Source organism: Rousettus aegyptiacus, unplaced genomic scaffold (genome assembly GCF_014176215.1).
Source record: "Rousettus aegyptiacus isolate mRouAeg1 unplaced genomic scaffold, mRouAeg1.p scaffold_m13_p_13, whole genome shotgun sequence".
NCBI lineage: Eukaryota > Metazoa > Chordata > Mammalia > Chiroptera > Pteropodidae > Rousettus > Rousettus aegyptiacus.
Window position 1 is genome coordinate 46,012,801 of NW_023416288.1, and position 4,924 is coordinate 46,017,724.

At 68.2% G+C, this 4,924-nt stretch overlaps 1 pseudogene; it reads right to left on the minus strand.

Moving 5' to 3' along the window:
• Nucleotides 1-242: 242 nt before the first annotated feature.
• On the minus strand, nt 243-2,128 carry LOC107512367 (annotated as a pseudogene).
• Nucleotides 2,129-4,924: the final 2,796 nt, after the last annotated feature.

A 4,924-nucleotide genomic window follows, 5' to 3' on the forward strand; every position in this document is an offset into this window, starting at 1 on the left:
CCACAGAGCTCGGCTGTTTATTCAGGCGCCAGCCTAGATGTCCTGTGAAGGTGTTCTTTAGCTGTGACTGTCACTCACCATCAGCTGACTTTCAGTGACACAAGTGACCTCCGTGGTGTGGCGGGGCTGCATCTGGTGGTCAGGCAGAGACTGGAGAGCGTTAGGGCACAGAGACCGGCCCGCCGTGGCCAGCCCGCCGTGGCCGGCCCGCCGTGGCCGGCCCGCCGTGGCCGGCCCCACGCTCACTGGCCTGTCGGGTGTGGGAATCACCCGCTGACTCGTAGCTGGGACCCGTCCCACTTGCTGCCATCTCCACCCCGTCTCACGGAGCCAAGTCCTCGGCGCGCATGTGGGACACTGTGTGTCACTCCAGCCGTGTACCCTTTGTCCCTCCCAGCACGTCCGCGTCCTGCGGCTGCACGTGTGCGGGGTTCCCACCGGGGACGCTGCACCCACTGTGCGCCCAGCCAGAGCCTCCTTCCCCAGGCCGCGTCCAGGCAGCTGCCGGTCTCAGACACCCTCACGACCCTCGGGGACGGGAGGGTCCCTGCTCCCCATGCCTGCATGTCCCAGGCCGATGAGGCAGTTAGCGACAGTCAGGTTTGATGATTTCCTTTCCTTATTTGGGGAAAAACGGTCGTCACGATTATGGTTGGACGTTGTCCTGCGTCCGACTTGAGATGGAGGGCAGGACAACGTCTAACCATAACTGGAGCGACCTGAGGTGACAGCCGCCCCTGCAAGCCCGAGCCGTGGCCATGGCCCTCGGCCGCGGACACAGAGGAGGGGCCGGTGCTCGTCGCTTCCCACACCCGACAGGCCAGTGAGCGTGGCCTGGCAGGCCCTGGCTTGGCCTGTGGGTCCAGCGCAGGCTCAGGCCGCCGGGTGTGTCCGAGCCACAGCCCAGGGGCCGACCTCTGCCCTCGCACCTGGGCAAGTGGCATCTCAGTATCTTCCCGTTTGACGGCTGCGGCTCCAGGTTCTACTCCTCTGGCTACTGTGAGCCCTAGGTGGCCGGGTGCAGGGTGGTGGCTGCTGCTAGGTGACCCGTGGCCGGGGGGCCGAGCGCGGGGGGGCCTACAGGCAGTGACCGGCCGGCGTTCTCCCCTCTTGCGTTTCTACCTCATGTGCTGGGTTCCCGGTTCAGCACCAAAGCATGAGTCATCCCCAGTTCCAACGTGTGTGCTGGTGAGGGCGATTTCTAGAACTTTCCCGGGGAGTCAACAGAGCTCAGAGCTGTGTTTCCTGCAGGATGAAGCTGTCACCCTGATGGCGGAGAGGGAAGGTGCCAGCAGGGAGTGCCGTGCGGGGCCCGGGGCCCAGACGGCAGACCTTTGCCAGAAGTGGTGACTCGACCTCCTGAGCCATGGCCAGGGGCCCACGACCTCCCTGCATTTTCATCAGGCGCCGCCAAAGGCCCGGAGCGCGGGGCCTCTGCTCTCACGAGGTGGCCGTGGCTGGCCGCGCCTGCGCTGGTTGGGGCCGTCCCCACCTCGCAGCTTGCTCCAAGAACTCCAGACTCCGCGTTGCCATCGGATGACGCGACGGTGTAGATCGAGGTCAGCTTTCATCCGACAGACGCTTCCGACGGAGTCGCGGTCTACGTGCCGAGACGCAGTGCAGGGGACAGTCCAGGGTTCACCCTCTCGTGGGGCGGACAACGGAGCAGGACTGGACACAGACGAAGGGAGTCGGTGCAGAGCGAGGCCCAGCCGGGAGCACCAGGGCTGGAGGGAACGGACGAGAGGAGACGCGGGTGAAGGAGCAGGTGGCCGTGAGCGCGCGGACGAGAGGCGCTGGGTGGGGGCGGGCTCTGGGCCTCCAGGCCCGACGGGGTCCCCATGGCTGGAGTGGGGGGCAGGGCTTGGCTCCCAACTGCCAGCCTCTGGTTTGGTCTCACTCTGGCCTCTGGTGATGGGGTCTCTGATCCCCACGACAGCCCACCCCATGCGTACAGTTGCTGGGGAGACAGAGACCCCAGCCCATCCTGGACAGGACATCAAGGGCACCCCGGCCGCACCCACTCCAGCTCCTGTCCCGTGTCCAGCTTGCATCCTCTCCGTGGACCTCGAACAGGTCTGGGGGCCCCGTGTTGTGGTGCCCCTCACTGTCCTGGGTGCCGGGTGGAGACGGGAGGGTCGCCTGGCTGCGCAGCCCCCATGCCAGCCCGTCCTCCCACGGCCCCAACCCGCACGGTGGCGTCACGGTGACCTCCCGCACGCGGACGGAGCCGGCCAGGCCTGCAGAAGCTGTCAGCCCCGCTCCAGCCGCACGGCGGTGGCCGACGACAGGGCCGCACTGGTCCCCTCTGCGAAGGCCCATGGCTCAGAAGAGGCCTTTGGGGGCGGAGGGGACAAAGAGAGAGGGAGGGAGGGTGACGGGGCCAGTACACTGAGCGTGTCTTCTCTAGAAAGTGCCAGGCCAGCTGGAGGACTGTGTCAGGACTGGGAAGCCACGAATCAGGCGTGTCCCTCCACGTGGACGGCCGCCACCAGCCAGAGGGGGGGACTCTGCAGGGTGCTCCTGGGGCACGTGGCCCTGCCCCATGAGGGGGCAGAGAGCCCTCGGCAAGGTCACGCATGCAGGCGAGCATCAGCCCTCTGAGCCTGTGTCCCCTGCGGCCCCGTGGGGCAGGGGGCCAGAGGGCCAGCTCGCAGAGGACCCAGGAGCAATGGCCGTGCCGCTGCCGCCAAAGCTGAGCCGCCGGCTCCTGCCACCGCCCAGCCTGCCTGCCCGCCAGCTGGGGAGAGACGGCCGCTGCCCCCTACACCCCTCCCCGCCGGGGAGAGACGGTCGTTGCCCCCCGCACCCCTCCCCGCCGGAGAGAGACGGCCGCTGCCCCCCCCACACCCCTCCGAGTGGCCGCCCCATTTCCATGCTCATCACGTCCTGTGAGTCACATGCAAAGCCACTGGGACACGAGTCGCCCCCACGTGCAGACCACCGTCACGGGCAGGGTCCCCCTGGTGTGCCTGCCATCGCGTGGTGTCCCCGAGGGGGCTACAGCAGGGACACAGCGTCCCCCGTGTGGCTGCCGCCGGGGCCATGGGACCTCCTCGTCCTTGTCACTCGCTGCCCTTTCCAGACCTGGGGCGTCCCAGCCAAGGGGCTGCATGCAGGACGGGTCACCACCGTGCAGTCCCCGAGCGTGCAGAGGAGGGTCACTGGGCAGAGAGGGCGGGTGGGCTGTACGCGCTGCGTGTCCACCAGGGCTTCAGACAGCGGGAGCCAGGGCTTGTGGGGTGGGAGGGTGGGATCCCGTCTGGGTCACTGTCCCAGAGCCGGGGCTGGGGTCCGGGTGGGACGACCCCCCAGCCCCGCCCTTCATGACACATCTCGCATCCCTGGGTGATGGCAGGTCACCTGGGGACACCCCCTGTGCTGTCGCAGCCCCCACAGACCCGCGAGAGGGGCTGTCCAGGGAGGGGCTGGGGTTGTCATTTTACTGCTTTGCTCATGGCCTGGGGTGTGGCGAAGGCTTCATCTCCACGACAGCCCACGGGACAGCTCCGGTGTCCTGGAACCTTTGGCCGGCACCAGACAGTGACTGAGCTGCGTGGGTCCAACTGAACCGTCCTCCAAACAAACCCGTTTGTGGCTGTTTTCTGCAGCTGGTTCCTTAGAATTCAGAGCAAAGCAAACAACACGGGAGGCCCGAGGCTCTGGCTGCCCGTCCAGCAGGTGGCGGTGTCTGACCAGGAACCGGGGCCACCGCCGGACAGACACTTGGTCTGGGGATCAGGAGACGCTTCTCCCTGTGGCCAGGGTGGCTTTCTCCCCAGGTTCCTGCGGATGGACAAGGCCCTCCAACGTCATGTCCCTCCCGGCTGCCTTGTCACCTCCAGGCTCAGGGCACAGTACACTGGCCGACAGCCACCTACGGAGACTGCATTCAGGGCCACACACACAATCCCCCCACCTTGGTCGCCTGATTTTCGTCTGGTCACTTCCTTAGAGAGTGACGAGCACTGCGTCCCCGCTGACTGTGACAGCTATGACCGGGTCCCCAGGTGGGGAAGGGACCCGTCCTCCCGAAGAAGCAGAGGCACCTGCTGCTGACGTGTGGGGCTCCCGGCGGCTGCGGGGGGCTTGGCGGGGCGGCCAGGGTGGGGTTCCGCTTCGCTGGCTGGAAAGATGGGAAGCGGAGGACGGGGCTCTGTCCAGTGACCCGGCTGCTCCACCTTTAGGGCCCCCACCCCCACATTCTAGCTCATTCTTTCCATCAGACGAAACGGCAGCCGCCTCCCCCCCTCCCCCACCACGCGCTGCCTCTCACGCGTCTCCCGCGCCAGGCGGGGACCCTCGGCGCCGTCCTCCAGCAGGACGCCGTCCCCGCTGCGTGTCCGAGGCGCGCACCCTCCCCCGCGCATGCCCCCCGCACCGCGCGGCTGCCAGTCCGCGAGCCGCGCCGCCCGCCCGGCGCGCGCTCCGAGCTCCCCGCGCTCCGCTGCGGCCGGGTCGCCCGCGCCAGCCCGGCCTTCTGCGTCTCCCGTGTTCTGTTCCCCGCGTGCAGCTGATCCCTTCCCTGCCCGTCCTCAGAGACCGACACCCGAGCCCCCGGCACGGAGGCCGGGGCAGGGGCCGGCAGGGTCAGGACGCTTGTCCCGCTGGCCTTCACCGCAGGGCCGCCCTGGACGAGAGGGGACCGTGGCGTGTGTCCTCTCCAGCCAGGTAGTCGGTCCCCGTGCGACGGCCCTACTGGTGGCCAGGGGCCTAAACTGGCGAAGAGCAGGCTTCGTTCCCCGACCGCGCCTGCAGTGGAGGTGAAGGGGGACTTCGGAGGGGGGCATGGCGGGGTGGGGGGACAGCACCCTGACGCCTCTGTCTCGTCCTCCTGCCCCCCACCCCCGTGCCCTCCGACGGGTGATCCCGCCGCCCCGACATCTTCACAGGCGAAACCCGGGCCACCAGCCTGCCCATCCCG